Raw genomic sequence first — 17,823 nt, 5'->3', positions numbered from 1 at the left:
GTTAGGCCCCATGTAGGATAATTTTAGCTAAATGTGCCCCAAACACTCAAACCGGCTTGTATCTTGCAATCGAAAATATGGGAAACATGACTTAGACACCAAACGATACACTGTAAGCCATGTTTCCAAATTTTTATGCACAGTGGTTACAGCATGAAGCGAATGCATGTGAATATACAAAGGTGCATTGCATTAAACAAGTCCAATGAGCGTGAAAAAAATGGCCGGCCTGCCTGCTTTCATCCATCATTTGTTCTAAATTTATAATTAATCAATGAGCTGAGGTGGAGTCTTAGCCAGTGGCACCATCAGGGGTGTGTAATGCACTTTAGGGTAGACAGCCAATCAGCTGCCAGATTCAATCTGTCAATCAAACACAGCAGCCAATCAGAGAGCTGGCCATTGATCAGCAGGCCCTTTATTACATCACAGACAGACCCACGGAACTCTCTGTGCTTGTCTGCTGGCTGGCTGTCAGTTGGGTGGGTGGGCGGCAGAGGGGGAGGATGTACGTCTCGTTTCTCCTGAAAATTGCGGTTTTTCAGTGTTTCCGGAAAAAGTCGCGGTCCGACGCGCAAAAGTGGGGTATCGTAGAAATCGCCTTTTAAAGACGCACCTTTCTGGCCCCACAAAAATGGGCATTTCAAATTAGAAACAAGTCAAATGAACAAAATAGTGTGAATAAGTAAGTATTTCAGGGGTGAGTTAGCAGGTTATTGGGGTAGTAAGTCCTGATTTTTTGGGAGGTTGCAGTGGCCACTACGCCATTCAAAATAGGCAGGCTTTAGCATATGCAGTTAGGCCCCATGTAGGATAATTTGGGCTAAAATGTGCCCCAAACACTCAAACCGGCTTGTATCTTGCAATGGAAAATATGGGAAACATGACTTAGACACCAAATGATACACTGTAAGCCATGTTTCCAAATTTTTATGCACAGTGGTTACAGCATGAAGCGAATGCATGTGAATATACAAAGGTGCATTGCATTAAACAAGTCCAATGAGCGTGAAAAAAATGGCCGGCCTGCCTGCTTTCATCCATCATTTGTTCTAAATTTATAATTAATCAATGAGCTGAGGTGGAGTCTTAGCCAGTGGCACCATCAGGGGTGTGTAATGCACTTTAGGGTAGACAGCCAATCAGCTGCCAGATTCAATCTGTCAATCAAACACAGCAGCCAATCAGAGAGCTGGCCATTGATCAGCAGGCACTTTATTACATCACAGACAGACCCACGGAACTCTCTGTGCTTGTCTGCTGGCTGGCTGTCAGTTGGGTGGGTGGGCGGCAGAGGGGGAGGATGTACGTCTCGTTTCTCCTGAAAATTGCGGTTTTTCAGTGTTTCCGGAAAAAGTCGCGGTCCGACGCGCAAAAGTGGGGTATCGTAGAAATCGCCTTTTAAAGACGCACCTTTCTGGCCCCACAAAAATGGGCATTTCAAATTGGAAACAAGTCAAATGAACAAAATAGTGTGAATAAGTAAGTATTTCAGGGGTGAGTTAGCAGGTTATTGGGGTAGTAAGTCCTGATATTTTTGGAGGTTGCAGTGGCCACTACGCCATTCAAAATAGGCAGGCTTTAGCATATGCAGTTAGGCCTCGTAGGATGATTTTATCTAAAATGTGCCCCAAACACTCAAACCAGCTTGTATCTTGCAATCGAAAATATGGGAAACATGACTTAGACACCAAATGATACACTGTAAGCCATGTTTCCAAATTTTTAAGCACATTGGTTACAGCATGAAGCGAATGCATGTGAATATACAAAGGTGCATTGGATTAAACAAGTACAATGAGCGTGAAAAAAATGGCCGGCCTGCCTGCTTTCATCCATCATTTGTTCTAAATTTATAATTAATCAATGAGCTGAGGTGGAGTCTTAGCCAGTGGTACCATTAGGGGTGTGTAATGCACTTTAGGGTAGACAGCCAATCAGCTGCCAGATTCAATCTGTCAATCAAACACAGCAGCCAATCAGAGAGCTGGCCATTGATCAGCAGGCCCTTTATGACATCACAGACAGACCCACGGAACTCTCTGTGCTTGTCTGCTGGCTGGCTGTCAGTTGGGTGGGCGGCAGAGGGGGAGGATGTATGTCTCGTTTCTCCTGAAAATTGCGGTTTTTCTGCGTTTCCGGAAAAAGTCGCGGTCCGACGCGCAAAAGTGGGGTATCGTAGAAATCGCCTTTTAAAGACGCGCCTTTCTGGCCCCACAAAAATGGGCATTTCAAATTAGAAACAAGTCAAATGAACAAAATAGTGTGAATAAGTAAGTATTTCAGGGGTCAGTTAGCAGGTTATTGGGGTAGTAAGTCCTGATATTTTTGGAGGTTGCAGTGGCCACTACGCCATTCAAAATAGGCAGGCTTTAGCATATGCAGTTAGGCCCCGTAGGATAATTTTAGCTAAAATGTGCCCCAAACACTCAAACCGGCTTGTATCTTGCAATCGAAAATATGGGAAACATGACTTAGACACCAAATGATACACTGTAAGCCATGTTTCCAAATTTTTATGCACAGTGGTTACAGCATGAAGCGAATGCATGTGAATATACAAAGGTGCATTGCATTAAACAAGTACAATGAGCGTGAAAAAAATGGCCGGCCTGCCTGCTTTCATCCATCATTTGTTCTAAATTTATAATTAATCAATGAGCTGAGGTGGAGTCTTAGCCAGTGGTACCATCAGGGGTGTGTAATGCACTTTAGGGTAGACAGCCAATCAGCTGCCAGATTCAATCTGTCAATCAAACACAGCAGCCAATCAGAGAGCTGGCCATTGATCAGCAGGCCCTTTATGACATCACAGACAGACCCACGGAACTCTCTGTGCTGCTCTGCTGGCTGGCTGTCAGTTGGGTGGGTGGGCGGCAGAGGGGAAGGATGTACGTCTCGTTTCCCCGGGAAATTGCGGTTTTTCTGTGTTTCCGGAAAAAGTCGCGGTCCGACGCGCAAAAGTGGGGTATCGTAGAAATCGCTTTTTAAAGACGCACCTTTCTGGCCCCACAAAAATGGGCATTTCAAATTAGAAACAAGTCAAATGAACAAAATAGTGTGAATAAGTAAGTATTTCAGGGGTGAGTTAGCAGGTTATTGGGGTAGTAAGTCCTGATTTTTTTGGAGGTTGCAGTGACCACTACGCCATTCAAAATAGGCAGGCTTTAGCATATGCAGTTAGGCCCCGTAGGATGATTTTAGCTAAAATGTGCCCCAAACACTCAAACCGGCTTGTATCTTGCAATGGAAAATATGGGAAACATGACTTAGACACCAAATGATACACTGTATGCCATGTTTCCAATTTTTTATGCACAGTGGTTACAGCATGAAGCGAATGCATGTGAATATACAAAGGTGCATTGGATTAAACAAGTACAATGAGCGTGAAAAAAATGGCCGGCCTGCCTGCTTTCATCCATCATTTGTTCTAAATTTATAATTAATCAATGAGCTGAGGTGGAGTCTTAGCCAGTGGTACCATCAGGGGTGTGTAATGCACTTTAGGGTAGACAGCCAATCAGCTGCCAGATTCAATCTGTCAATCAAACACAGCAGCCAATCAGAGAGCTGGCCATTGATCAGCAGGCCCTTTATGACATCACAGACAGACCCACGGAACTCTCTGTGCTGCTCTGCTGGCTGGCTGTCAGTTGGGTGGGTGGGCGGCAGAGGGGGAGGATGTACGTCTCGTTTCCCCTGAAAATTGCGGTTTTTTGGTGTTTCCGGAAAAAGTCGCGGTCCGACGCGCAAAAGTGGGGTATCGTAGAAATCGCTTTTTAAAGACGCACCTTTCTGGCCCCACAAAAATGGGCATTTCAAATTAGAAACAAGTCAAATGAACAAAATAGTGTGAATAAGTAAGTATTTCAGGGGTGAGTTAGCAGGTTATTAGGGTAGTAAGTCCTGATTTTTTTGGAGGTTGCAGTGACCACTACGCCATTCAAAATAGGCAGGCTTTAGCATATGCAGTTAGGCCCCGTAGGATGATTTTAGCTAAAATGTGCCCCAAACACTCAAACCGGCTTGTATCTTGCAATGGAAAATATGGGAAACATGACTTAGACACCAAATGATACACTGTATGCCATGTTTCCAAATTTTTATGCACAGTGGTTACAGCATGAAGCGAATGCATGTGAATATACAAAGGTGCATTGCATTAAACAAGTCCAATGAGCGTGAAAAAAATGGCAGGCCTGCCTGCTTTCATCCATCATTTGTTCTAAATTTATAATTAATCAATGAGCTGAGGTGGAGTCTTAGCCAGTGGTACCATTAGGGGTGTGGAATGCACTTTAGGGTAGACAGCCAATCAGCTGCCAGATTCAATCTGTCAATCAAACACAGCAGCCAATCAGAGAGCTGGCCATTGATCAGCAGGCCCTTTATGACATCACAGACAGACCCATGGAACTCTCTGTGCTTGTCTGCTGGCTGGCTGTCAGTTGGGTGGGTGGGCGGCAGAGGGGGAGGATGTACGTCTCGTTTCTCCTGAAAATTGCGGTTTTTCTGCGTTTCCGGAAAAAGTCGCGGTCCGACGCGCAAAAGTGGGGTATCATAGAAATCGCCTTTTAAAGACGCACCTTTCTGGCCCCACAAAAATGGGCATTTCAAATTAGAAACAAGTCAAATGAACAAAATAGTGTGAATAAGTAAGTATTTCAGGGGTGAGTTAGCAGGTTATTGGGGTAGTAAGTCCTGATTTTTTTGGAGGTTGCAGTGACCACTACGCCATTCAAAATAGGCAGGCTTTAGCATATGCAGTTAGGCCCCGTAGGATGATTTTAGCTAAAATGTGCCCCAAACACTCAAACCGGCTTGTATCTTGCAATGGAAAGAATGGGAAACATGACTTAGACACCAAATGATACACTGTATGCCATGTTTCCAAATTTTTATGCACAGTGGTTACAGCATGAAGCGAATGCATGTGAATATACAAAGGTGCATTGCATTAAACAAGTCCAATGAGCGTGAAAAAAATGGCCGGCCTGCCTGCTTTCATCCATCATTTGTTCTAAATTTATAATTAATCAATGAGCTGAGGTGGAGTCTTAGCCAGTGGTACCATCAGGGGTGTGTAATGCACTTTAGGGTAGACAGCCAATCAGCTGCCAGATTCAATCTGTCAATCAAACACAGCAGCCAATCAGAGAGCTGGCCATTGATCAGCAGGCCCTTTATGACATCACAGACAGACCCACGGAACTCTCTGTGCTTGTCTGCTGGCTGGCTGTCAGTTGGGTGGGTGGGCGGCAGAGGGGGAGGATGTACGTCTCGTTTCTCCTGAAAATTGCGGTTTTTCGGCGTTTCCGGAAAAAGTAGCGGCCCGACGCGCTAAAGTGGGGTATCGTAGAAATCGCCTTTTAAAGACGCACCTTTCAGGCCCCACAAAAATGGGCATTTCAAATTAGACACAAGTCATATGAACAAAATAGTGTGAATAAGTAAGTATTTCAGGGGTGAGTTAGCAGGTTATTAGGGTAGTAAGTCCTGATTTTTTTGGAGGTTGCAGTGACCACTACGCCATTCAAAATAGGCAGGCTTTAGCATATGCAGTTAGGCCCCGTAGGATGATTTTAGCTAAAATGTGCCCCAAACACTCAAACCGGCTTGTATCTTGCAATGGAAAATATGGGAAACATGACTTAGACACCAAATGATACACTGTATGCCATGTTTCCAAATTTTTATGCACAGTGGTTACAGCATGAAGCGAATGCATGTGAATATACAAAGGTGCATTGCATTAAACAAGTCCAATGAGCGTGAAAAAAATGGCAGGCCTGCCTGCTTTCATCCATCATTTGTTCTAAATTTATAATTAATCAATGAGCTGAGGTGGAGTCTTAGCCAGTGGTACCATTAGGGGTGTGGAATGCACTTTAGGGTAGACAGCCAATCAGCTGCCAGATTCAATCTGTCAATCAAACACAGCAGCCAATCAGAGAGCTGGCCATTGATCAGCAGGCCCTTTATGACATCACAGACAGACCCATGGAACTCTCTGTGCTTGTCTGCTGGCTGGCTGTCAGTTGGGTGGGTGGGCGGCAGAGGGGGAGGATGTACGTCTCGTTTTTCCTGAAAATTGCGGTTTTTCTGCGTTTCCGGAAAAAGTCGCGGTCCGACGCGCAAAAGTGGGGTATCCTAGAAATCGCCTTTTAAAGACGCACCTTTCTGGCCCCACAAAAATGGGCATTTCAAATTAGAAACAAGTCAAATGAACAAAATAGTGTGAATAAGTAAGTATTTCAGGGGTGAGTTAGCAGGTTATTGGGGTAGTAAGTCCTGATTTTTTTGGAGGTTGCAGTGACCACTACGCCATTCAAAATAGGCAGGCTTTAGCATATGCAGTTAGGCCCCGTAGGATGATTTTAGCTAAAATGTGCTCCAAACACTCAAACCGGCTTGTATCTTGCAATGGAAAATATGGGAAACATGACTTAGACACCAAATGATACACTGTATGCCATGTTTCCAAATTTTTATGCACAGTGGTTACAGCATGAAGCGAATACATGTGAATATACAAAGGTGCATTGCATTAAACAAGTCCAATGAGCGTGAAAAAAATGGCCGGCCTGCCTGCTTTCATCCATCATTTGTTCTAAATTTATAATTAATCAATGAGCTGAGGTGGAGTCTTAGCCAGTGGTACCATCAGGGGTGTGTAATGCACTTTAGGGTAGACAGCCAATCAGCTGCCAGATTCAATCTGTCAATCAAACACAGCTGCCAATCAGAGAGCTGGCCATTGATCAGCAGGCCCTTTATGACATCACAGACAGACCCATGGAACTCTCTGTGCTTGTCTGCTGGCTGGCTGTCAGTTGGGTGGGTGGGCGGCAGAGGGGGAGGATGTACATCTCGTTTCTCCTGAAAATTGCGGTTTTTCTGCGTTTCCGGAAAAAGTCGCGGTCCGACGCGCAAAAGTGGGGTATCATAGAAATCGCCTTTTAAAGACGCACCTTTCTGGCCCCACAAAAATGGGCATTTCAAATTAGAAACAAGTCAAATGAACAAAATAGTGTGAATAAGTAAGTATTTCAGGGGTGAGTTTGCAGGTTATTGGGGTAGTAAGTCCTGATTTTTTTTGGAGGTTGCAGTGACCACTACGCCATTCAAAATAGGCAGGCTATAGCATATGCAGTTAGGCCCCGTAGGATGATTTTAGCTAAAATGTGCCCCAAACACTCAAACCGGCTTGTATCTTGCAATGGAAAGAATGGGAAACATGACTTAGACACCAAATGATACACTGTATGCCATGTTTCCAAATTTTTATGCACAGTGGTTACAGCATGAAGCGAATGCATGTGAATATACAAAGGTGCATTGCATTAAACAAGTCCAATGAGCGTGAAAAAAATGGCCGGCCTGCCTGCTTTCATCCATCATTTGTTCTAAATTTATAATTAATCAATGAGCTGAGGTGGAGTCTTAGCCAGTGGTACCATCAGGGGTGTGTAATGCACTTTAGGGTAGACAGCCAATCAGCTGCCAGATTCAATCTGTCAATCAAACACAGCAGCCAATCAGAGAGCTGGCCATTGATCAGCAGGCCCTTTATGACATCACAGACAGACCCACGGAACTCTCTGTGCTTGTCTGCTGGCTGGCTGTCAGTTGGGTGGGTGGGCGGCAGAGGGGGAGGATGTACGTCTCGTTTCTCCTGAAAATTGCGGTTTTTCGGCGTTTCCGGAAAAAGTAGCGGCCCGACGCGCTAAAGTGGGGTATCGTAGAAATCGCCTTTTAAAGACGCACCTTTCAGGCCCCACAAAAATGGGCATTTCAAATTAGACACAAGTCATATGAACAAAATAGTGTGAATAAGTAAGTATTTCAGGGGTCAGTTAGCAGGTTATTGGGGTAGTAAGTCCTGATATTTTTGGAGGTTGCAGTGGCCACTACGCCATTCAAAATAGGCAGGCTTTAGCATATGCAGTTAGGCCCCGTAGGATAATTTTAGCTAAAATGTACCCCAAACACTCAAACCGGCTTGTATCTTGCAATCGAAAATATGGGAAACATGACTTAGACACCAAATGATACACTGTAAGCCATGTTTCCAATTTTTTATGCACAGTGGTTACAGCATGAAGCGAATGCATGTGAATATACAAAGGTGCATTGCATTAAACAAGTACAATGAGCGTGAAAAAAATGGCCGGCCTGCCTGCTTTCATCCATCATTTGTTCTAAATTTATAATTAATCAATGAGCTGAGGTGGAGTCTTAGCCAGTGGTACCATCAGGGGTGTGTAATGCACTTTAGGGTAGACAGCCAATCAGCTGCCAGATTCAATCTGTCAATCAAACACAGCAGCCAATCAGAGAGCTGGCCATTGATCAGCAGGCCCTTTATGACATCACAGACAGACCCACGGAACTCTCTGTGCTTGTCTGCTGGCTGGCTGTCAGTTGGGTGGGTGGGCGGCAGAGGGGGAGGATGTACGTCTCGTTTCCCCTGAAAATTGCGGTTTTTCGGTGTTTCCGGAAAAAGTCGCGGTCCGACGCGCAAAAGTGGGGTATCGTAGAAATCGCCTTTTAAAGACGCACCTTTCTGGCCCCACAAAAATGGGCATTTCAAATTAGAAACAAGTCAAATGAACAAAATAGTGTGAATAAGTAAGTATTTCAGGGGTGAGTTAGCAGGTTATTGGGGTAGTAAGTCCTGATATTTTTGGAGGTTGCAGTGGCCACTACGCCATTCAAAATAGGCAGGCTTTAGCATATGCAGTTAGGCCCCGTAGGATAATTTTAGCTAAAATGTGCCCCAAACACTCAAACCGGCTTGTATCTTGCAATCGAAAATATGGGAAACATGACTTAGACACCAAATGATACACTGTAAGCCATGTTTCAATTTTTTATGCACAGTGGTTACAGCATGAAGCGAATGCATGTGAATATACAAAGGTGCATTGCATTAAACAAGTCCAATGAGCGTGAAAAAAATGGCCGGCCTGCCTGCTTTCATCCATCATTTGTTCTAAATTTATAATTAATCAATGAGCTGAGGTGGAGTTTTAGCCAGTGGTACCATCAGGGGTGTGTAATGTACTTTAGGGTAGACAGCCAATCAGCTGCCAGATTCAAGCTGTCAATCAAACACAGCAGCCAATCAGAGAGCTGGCCATTGATCAGCAGGCCCTTTATGACATCACAGACAGACCCACGGAACTCTCTGTGCTTGTCTGCTGGCTGGCTGTCAGTTGGGTGGGTGGGCGGCAGAGGGGGAGGATGTACGTCTCGTTTCTCCTGAAAATTGCGGTTTTTCAGCGTTTCCGGTAAAAGTCGCAGTCCGACGCGCAAAAGTGGGGTATCGTAGAAATCGCCTTTTAAAGACGCACCTTTCTGGCCCCACAAAAATGGGCATTTCAAATTAGAAACAAGTCAAATGAACAAAATAGTGTGAATAAGTAAGTATTTCAGGGGTGAGTTAGCAGGTTATTGGGGTAGTAAGTCCTGATATTTTTGGAGGTTGCAGTGGCCACTACGCCATTCAAAATAGGCAGGCTTTAGCATATGCAGTTAGGCCCCGTAGGATAATTTTAGCTAAAATGTGCCCCAAACACTCAAACCGGCTTGTATCTTGCAATCGAAAATATGGGAAACATGACTTAGACACCAAATGATACACTGTAAGCCATGTTTCAATTTTTTATGCACAGTGGTTACAGCATGAAGCGAATGCATGTGAATATACAAAGGTGCATTGCATTAAACAAGTCCAATGAGCGTGAAAAAAATGGCCGGCCTGCCTGCTTTCATCCATCATTTGTTCTAAATTTATAATTAATCAATGAGCTGAGGTGGAGTCTTAGCCAGTGGTACCATCAGGGGTGTGTAATGCACTTTAGGGTAGACAGCCAATCAGCTGCCAGATTCAATCTGTCAATCAAACACAGCAGCCAATCAGAGAGCTGGCCATTGATCAGCAGGCCCTTTATGACATCACAGACCGACCCACGGAACTCTCTGTGCTTGTCTGCTGGCTGGCTGTCAGTTGGGTGGGTGGGCGGCAGAGGGGGAGGATGTACGTCTTGTTTCCCCTGAACATTGCGGTTTTTTGGTGTTTCCGGAAAAAGTCGCGGACCGACGCGCAAAAGTGGGGTATCGTAGAAATCGCTTTTTAAAGACGCACCTTTCTGGCCCCAAAAAAATGGGCATTTCAAATTAGAAACAAGTCAAATGAACAAAATAGTGTGAATAAGTAAGTATTTCAGGGGTGAGTTAGCAGGTTATTGGGGTAGTAAGTCCTGATTTTTTTGGAGGTTGCAGTGACCACTACGCCATTCAAAATAGGCAGGCTTTAGCATATGCAGTTAGGCCCCGTAGGATGGTTTTAGCTAAAATGTGCCCCAAACACTCAAACCGGCTTGTATCTTGCAATGGAAAATATGGGAAACATGACTTAGACACCAAATGATACACTGTATGCCATGTTTCCAAATTTTTATGCACAGTGGTTACAGCATGAAGCGAATGCATGTGAATATACAAAGGTGCATTGCATTAAACAAGTCCAATGAGCGTGAAAAAAATGGCAGGCCTGCCTGCTTTCATCCATCATTTGTTCTAAATTTATAATTAATCAATGAGCTGAGGTGGAGTCTTAGCCAGTGGTACCATTAGGGGTGTGGAATGCACTTTAGGGTAGACAGCCAATCAGCTGCCAGATTCAATCTGTCAATCAAACACAGCAGCCAATCAGAGAGCTGGCCATTGATCAGCAGGCCCTTTATGACATCACAGACAGACCCATGGAACTCTCTGTGCTTGTTTGCTGGCTGGCTGTCAGTTGGGTGGGTGGGCGGCAGAGGGGGAGGATGTACGTCTCGTTTCTCCTGAAAATTGCGGTTTTTCTGCGTTTCCGGAAAAAGTCGCGGTCCGACGCGCAAAAGTGGGGTATCATAGAAATCGCCTTTTAAAGACGCACCTTTCTGGCCCCACAAAAATGGGCATTTCAAATTAGAAACAAGTCAAATGAACAAAATAGTGTGAATAAGTAAGTATTTCAGGGGTGAGTTAGCAGGTTATTGGGGTAGTAAGTCCTGATTTTTTTGGAGGTTGCAGTGACCACTACGCCATTCAAAATAGGCAGGCTTTAGCATATGCAGTTAGGCCCCGTAGGATGATTTTAGCTAAAATGTGCCCCAAACACTCAAACCGGCTTGTATCTTGCAATGGAAAATATGGGAAACATGACTTAGACACCAAATGATACACTGTATGCCATGTTTCCAAATTTTTATGCACAGTGGTTACAGCATGAAGCGAATGCATGTGAATATACAAAGGTGCATTGCATTAAACAAGTCCAATGAGCGTGAAAAAAATGGCCGGCCTGCCTGCTTTCATCCATCATTTGTTCTAAATTTATAATTAATCAATGAGCTGAGGTGGAGTCTTAGCCAGTGGTACCATCAGGGGTGTGTAATGCACTTTAGGGTAGACAGCCAATCAGCTGCCAGATTCAATCTGTCAATCAAACACAGCAGCCAATCAGAGAGCTGGCCATTGATCAGCAGGCCCTTTATGACATCACAGACAGACCCACGGAACTCTCTGTGCTTGTCTGCTGGCTGGCTGTCAGTTGGGTGGGTGGGCGGCAGAGGGGGAGGATGTACGTCTCGTTTCTCCTGAAAATTGCGGTTTTTCTGCGTTTCCGGAAAAAGTAGCGGCCCGACGCGCTAAAGTGGGGTATCGTAGAAATCGCCTTTTAAAGACGCACCTTTCTGGCCCCACAAAAATGGGCATTTCAAATTAGAAACAAGTCATATGAACAAAATAGTGTGAATAAGTAAGTATTTCAGGGGTCAGTTAGCAGGTTATTGGGGTAGTAAGTCCTCATATTTTTGGAGGTTGCAGTGGCCACTACGCCATTCAAAATAGTAAGTAAGTAAGTAAGTAAGTTTTATTTATATAGCGCACTTTCTCCAACAGGACTCAAGGCGCTTTACAGACAATAAAAACAACAATGCACATACTGCAATACAAAGGGTTATCAGTACAAGGAACAAGCAACAATGGCAGTACAAATGTACATCACACATACAGATATGCACAAGACGCATTCTAATAAGGGACACGGACATGGGGAACATATTTACCGAGCTGTGCAGTACCCAGGCAGCCATTCAGCGGCGCCACATGGTGATTGCACAGCCAGTAACAGTACTGATATATATAAACTAGATGTACTCTAATGAGGAGCACAGACATGGGGACCATATAATTACTGAGCTGTGCAGCACCCAGTCAGCCAATCAGCGGCGCCACATGGTGATTGCACAGCCAGCTAGGTAGCCAGTAACAGTACTGATATATATACTAGATGTACTCTAATGAGGGTCACAGACATGGGGAACATATCATTACTGAGCTGTGCAGCACCCAGGCAGCCAATCAGCGGCGCCACATGGTGATTGCACCAGTCAGTACTGTACATATAGAACACAAAAGAACAGTACAGGGTACACAGAACTAGTCATAACACAATTAAAGCACAATTCTTAGTACACAATACAGCTGAGATATAAGGAAGTGAATGAGAATAGATGCAGGTATAGATTGTAGATGAGTAAGAGAGCTGTAGTTGAAATACAAGAAGAGTGCAGTGAGAACAGGAGGGAGGAGGGACTAAGAGGTTATGCTCTGTCTAGGTATCGTGTGGATTTATATGCTATCACTGCTGTGGGGATTAAGTGATAGTTTGCCCTGTGGAACTGATCTGGGACTGTGACTATACAAGGACTGTCTGTTTGGGCCTGCTACCTGAATATCTTTCTACTCTGCAATTTACCTTTGCCACTGTTTATTGTCTATTTGTGCGTGCTGTGGAAAATAAACCATTCTTCTGGTTTCATCTGCTCGGTGTCTGAGTGATTGAGGAACTCGTACCCAAATGTGAGGGTACGAGTTCCTCAATCACTCAGACACCGAGCAGATGAAACCAAAATATGGTTTATTTTCCACAGCACGCACAAATAGACAATAAACAGTGGCAAAGGTAAATTGCAGAGTAGAAAGATATTCAGGTAGCAGGCCCAAACAGACAGTCCTTGTATAGTCACAGTCCCAGATCAGTTCCACAGGGCAAACTATCACTTAGCCCACACAGCAGTGATAGCATATAAGTCCACACGATACCTAGACAGAGCATAACCTCTTAGTCCAGGACAGTCCATAAAAATACGTACCCAAATGTGAAGATACAGGATTCTTCAATCACTCAGACACCGAGCAGATGAAACCAAAATATGGTTTATTTTTATCACAGCACACGAAAGTAGATGAAGACAGGAAAAAGATTCAAATGGTAGCATAAAAAACATCCGGGTAGCAAAGTCCTTGTAGCATCACAGTCCAAAGCACAAACTATCACTTAATCCACACAGCAGTGATAGCATATAAGTCCACACGATACCTTGTGTAAATCCACACAACACAGACGCTCCACACCAGAGCTTGGTAGGATGCCCCCTTCCCGGGCAAACGATGTGTTCCACAAGATCCAGTGAAGGGTAGGACCCCTGAGACCGGATTGCGACTAAAATAGGCAGGCTTTAGCATATGCAGTTAGGCCCCGTAGGATAATTTTAGCTAAAATGTACCCCAAACACTCAAACCGGCTTGTATCTTGCAATCGAAAATATGGGAAACATGACTTAGACACCAAATGATACACTGTAAGCCATGTTTCCAATTTTTTATGCACAGTGGTTACAGCATGAAGCGAATGCATGTGAATATACAAAGGTGCATTGCATTAAACAAGTACAATGAGCGTGAAAAAAATGGCCGGCCTGCCTGCTTTCAACCATCATTTGTTCTAAATTTATAATTAATCAATGAGCTGAGGTGGAGTCTTAGCCAGTGGTACCATCAGGGGTGTGTAATGCACTTTAGGGTAGACAGCCAATCAGCTGCAAGATTCAATCTGTCAATCAAACACAGCAGCCAATCAGAGAGCTGGCCATTGATCAGCAGGCCCTTTATGACATCACAGACAGACCCACGGAACTCTCTGTGCTTGTCTGCTGGCTGGCTGTCAGTTGGGTGGGTGGGCGGCAGAGGGGGAGGATGTACGTCTCGTTTCCCCTGAAAATTGCGGTTTTTCGGTGTTTCCGGAAAAAGTCGCGGTCCGACGCGCAAAAGTGGGGTATCGTAGAAATCGCTTTTTAAAGACGCACCTTTCTGGCCCCACAAAAAAGGGCATTTCAAATTAGAAACAAGTCAAATGAACAAAATAGTGTGAATAAGTAAGTATTTCAGGGGTGAGTTAGCAGGTTATTGGGGTAGTAAGTCCTGATTTTTTTGGAGGTTGCAGTGACCACTACACCATTCAAAATAGGCAGGCTTTAGCATATGCATTTAGGCCCCGTAGGATGATTTTAGCTAAAATGTGCCCCAAACACTTAAACCGGCTTGTATCTTGCAATGGAAAATATGGGAAACATGACTTAGACACCAAATGATACACTGTATGCCATGTTTCCAAATTTTTATGCACAGTGGTTACAGCATGAAGCGAATGCATGTGAATATACAAAGGTGCATTGCATTAAACAAGTCCAATGAGCGTGAAAAAAATGGCCGGCCTGCCTGCTTTCATCCATCATTTGTTCTAAATTTATAATTAATCAATGAGCTGAGGTGGAGTTTTAGCCAGTGGTACCATCAGGGGTGTGTAATGTACTTTAGGGTAGACAGCCAATCAGCTGCCAGATTCAAGCTGTCAATCAAACACAGCAGCCAATCAGAGAGCTGGCCATTGATCAGCAGGCCCTTTATGACATCACAGACAGACCCACGGAACTCTCTGTGCTTGTCTGCTGGCTGGCTGTCAGTTGGGTGGGTGGGCGGCAGAGGGGGAGGATGTACGTCTCGTTTCTCCTGAAAATTGCGGTTTTTCAGCGTTTCCGGTAAAAGTCGCAGTCCGACGCGCAAAAGTGGGGTATCGTAGAAATCGCCTTTTAAAGACGCACCTTTCTGGCCCCACAAAAATGGGCATTTCAAATTAGAAACAAGTCAAATGAACAAAATAGTGTGAATAAGTAAGTATTTCAGGGGTGAGTTAGCAGGTTATTGGGGTAGTAAGTCCTGATATTTTTGGAGGTTGCAGTGGCCACTACGCCATTCAAAATAGGCAGGCTTTAGCATATGCAGTTAGGCCCCGTAGGATAATTTTAGCTAAAATGTGCCCCAAACACTCAAACCGGCTTGTATCTTGCAATCGAAAATATGGGAAACATGACTTAGACACCAAATGATACACTGTAAGCCATGTTTCAATTTTTTATGCACAGTGGTTACAGCATGAAGCGAATGCATGTGAATATACAAAGGTGCATTGCATTAAACAAGTCCAATGAGCGTGAAAAAAATGGCCGGCCTGCCTGCTTTCATCCATCATTTGTTCTAAATTTATAATTAATCAATGAGCTGAGGTGGAGTCTTAGCCAGTGGTACCATCAGGGGTGTGCAATGCACTTTAGGGTAGACAGCCAATCAGCTGCCAGATTCAATCTGTCAATCAAACACAGCAGCCAATCAGAGAGCTGGCCATTGATCAGCAGGCCCTTTATGACATCACAGACCGACCCACGGAACTCTCTGTGCTTGTCTGCTGGCTGGCTGTCAGTTGGGTGGGTGGGCGGCAGAGGGGGAGGATGTACGTCTTGTTTCCCCTGAACATTGCGGTTTTTTGGTGTTTCCGGAAAAAGTCGCGGACCGACGCGCAAAAGTGGGGTATCGTAGAAATCGCTTTTTAAAGACGCACCTTTCTGGCCCCACAAAAATGGGCATTTCAAATTAGAAACAAGTCAAATGAACAAAATAGTGTGAATAAGTAAGTATTTCAGGGGTGAGTTAGCAGGTTATTGGGGTAGTAAGTCCTGATTTTTTTGGAGGTTGCAGTGACCACTACGCCATTCAAAATAGGCAGGCTTTAGCACATGCAGTTAGGCCCCGTAGGATGATTTTAGCTAAAATGTGCCCCAAACACTCAAACCGGCTTGTATCTTGCAATGGAAAATATGGGAAACATGACTTAGACACCAAATTATACACTGTATGCCATGTTTCCAAATTTTTATGCACAGTGGTTACAGAATGAAGCGAATGCATGTGAATATACAAAGGTGCATTGCATTAAACAAGTCCAATGAGCGTGAAAAAAATGGCAGGCCTGCCTGCTTTCATCCATCATTTGTTCTAAATTTATAATTAATAAATGAGCTGAGGTGGAGTCTTAGCCAGTGGTACCATTAGGGGTGTGTAATGCACTTTAGGGTAGACAGCCAATCAGCTGCCAGATTCAATCTGTCAATCAAACACAGCAGCCAATCAGAGAGCTGGCCATTGATCAGCAGGCCCTTTATGACATCACAGACAGACCCACGGAACTCTCTGTGCTTGTCTGCTGGCTGGCAGTCAGTTGGGTGGGTGGGCGGCAGAGGGGGAGGATGTACGTCTCGTTTCTCCTGAAAATTGCGGTTTTTCTGCGTTTCCGGAAAAAGTCGCGGTCCGACGCGCAAAAGTGGGGTATCGTAGAAATCGCCTTTTAAAGACGCACCTTTCTGGCCCCACAAAAATGGGCATTTCAAATTAGAAACAAGTCAAATGAACAAAATAGTGTGAATAAGTAAGTATTTCAGGGGTGAGTTAGCAGGTTATTGGGGTAGTAAGTCCTGATTTTTTTGGAGGTTGCAGTGACCACTACACCATTCAAAATAGGCAGGCTTTAGCATATGCATTTAGGCCCCGTAGGATGATTTTAGCTAAAATGTGCCCCAAACACTTAAACCGGCTTGTATCTTGCAATGGAAAATATGGGAAACATGACTTAGACACCAAATGATACACTGTATGCCATGTTTCCAAATTTTTATGCACAGTGGTTACAGCATGAAGCGAATGCATGTGAATATACAAAGGTGCATTGCATTAAACAAGTCCAATGAGCGTGAAAAAAATGGCCGGCCTGCCTGCTTTCATCCATCATTTGTTCTAAATTTATAATTAATCAATGAGCTGAGGTGGAGTTTTAGCCAGTGGTACCATCAGGGGTGTGTAATGTACTTTAGGGTAGACAGCCAATCAGCTGCCAGATTCAAGCTGTCAATCAAACACAGCAGCCAATCAGAGAGCTGGCCATTGATCAGCAGGCCCTTTATGACATCACAGACAGACCCACGGAACTCTCTGTGCTTGTCTGCTGGCTGGCTGTCAGTTGGGTGGGTGGGCGGCAGAGGGGGAGGATGTACGTCTCGTTTCTCCTGAAAATTGCGGTTTTTCAGCGTTTCCGGTAAAAGTCGCAGTCCGACGCGCAAAAGTGGGGTATCGTAGAAATCGCCTTTTAAAGACGCACCTTTCTGGCCCCACAAAAATGGGCATTTCAAATTAGAAACAAGTCAAATGAACAAAATAGTGTGAATAAGTAAGTATTTCAGGGGTGAGTTAGCAGGTTATTGGGGTAGTAAGTCCTGATATTTTTGGAGGTTGCAGTGGCCACTACGCCATTCAAAATAGGCAGGCTTTAGCATATGCAGTTAGGCCCCGTAGGATAATTTTAGCTAAAATGTGCCCCAAACACTCAAACCGGCTTGTATCTTGCAATCGAAAATATGGGAAACATGACTTAGACACCAAATGATACACTGTAAGCCATGTTTCAATTTTTTATGCACAGTGGTTACAGCATGAAGCGAATGCATGTGAATATACAAAGGTGCATTGCATTAAACAAGTCCAATGAGCGTGAAAAAAATGGCCGGCCTGCCTGCTTTCATCCATCATTTGTTCTAAATT

The 17,823-nt window shown here is 44.4% G+C and overlaps 1 long non-coding RNA gene across 1 annotated transcript; it reads right to left on the bottom strand.

Moving 5' to 3' along the window:
• Positions 1 to 12,959: 12,959 nt before the first annotated feature.
• Positions 12,960 to 13,541, bottom strand: LOC146058918 (uncharacterized). Its single transcript, XR_014470038.1, has 2 exons — positions 13,439 to 13,541; positions 12,960 to 13,161 (listed from the first exon to the last, which is right to left on the bottom strand). It is a non-coding gene; the product is annotated as an uncharacterized LOC146058918 (long non-coding RNA).
• Between the last annotated feature and the right edge of the window lie 4,282 nt (positions 13,542 to 17,823).

Source organism: Crinia signifera, chromosome 2 (genome assembly GCF_055691185.1).
Source record: "Crinia signifera chromosome 2, ASM5569118v1, whole genome shotgun sequence".
In the NCBI taxonomy this organism is placed as follows: domain Eukaryota; kingdom Metazoa; phylum Chordata; class Amphibia; order Anura; family Myobatrachidae; genus Crinia; species Crinia signifera.
The sequence above is the reverse complement of the archived record's forward strand: the minus strand, read 5'-3'. Positions and strand labels throughout refer to the sequence as shown.